Here is a 1,129-nt window from a genome sequence, read left to right on the forward strand (position 1 = left end):
AGAAAATTATGTTTGTGTGAGATGTGATTACTCATAGATGAATATAAGTATAAGTTGTATGATTTGTTGATTATTTTTTTGTTTGTTTACAGTTTTCCCGTCTAAGCCTTATTTCAGATTGTCTGTTTGGATTCATTGTATTATAGTTTTATCCAAAGAGCTTTTCTAGACTAATTTGACTTGAATCCATCAACACTGAAATAAATGCTGGTAAAATTTGAGCTAGCCAAGATTAAATCTACAGCATAAAATGTATTTAATTCTAAACTTATATGCTTTTCATACAAGTTTCACACAAGACAGATACAAACTTTATAAGGTTTATATATATCTTTTCCATATGGGTTATTCAGAATGAAATAACCATATCTGCATGTAAAATGAAAGTGTTATTTGAAAAACAAATACAAAAACACCCTTTGATTTCAAATTCATTACAAAAATGAAACTAAGCCTGGTTGTTTGGGTTATGCAATGCATGACAAAATGCAAGAAGACTAGTACATACACACAAGACCTTTGGGGGAAAAAATTAAAAGGAGACCGAGAAGTTTACTTCTTCTAAAGCTACTTACGACTTCTTTAAAGCTCTGTATGCAAATAAGTAATGTATTATGGTTTTCCTGGAGAAAATAATTTGTGTTGCTGTGTGTTACATCACGATGTATTCCTGTTACATAAGAACAACGTAAACATGAGGCTACTGTCGCTCACAGTAACACAAATTCCAACCGTAACAAGAACATACAGTACAGAGGGTCTTTCTTTTAGTGTTGTAAGTTTGAACACAATGCTGTTTCTATGACTGTAATACAGGAAGAAAATACAAGTAATTAGAACTGAATGCAAAAATCAAGGCTACAAATAACTAAATTAGCTTAATAACTAAATTAGGCTTCTGTAAGCAGTTTTAAGACTCATTTAAACTAATTTAATATCTTAATCTTAATTTCTTCTTTTCTTTCTTCTTATAAAAGACTAATTGTCTAAATATGTGGGTATTCATAGTCGATTTGCTAAAATGTTAAAATTCACCTAAAATAATCAATTTCAATTCATTTATTTGATAGTGTGCCCGACACAAGTAGACATTGCTTTTCTGTTGGATGGTTCAGGCAGCGTATCTGTC

The sequence above is a fragment of the Pundamilia nyererei genome, unplaced genomic scaffold (genome assembly GCF_000239375.1).
Source record: "Pundamilia nyererei isolate P.nyererei 1_Seehausen unplaced genomic scaffold, PunNye1.0 scaffold02002, whole genome shotgun sequence".
Classification (NCBI taxonomy): domain Eukaryota; kingdom Metazoa; phylum Chordata; class Actinopteri; order Cichliformes; family Cichlidae; genus Pundamilia; species Pundamilia nyererei.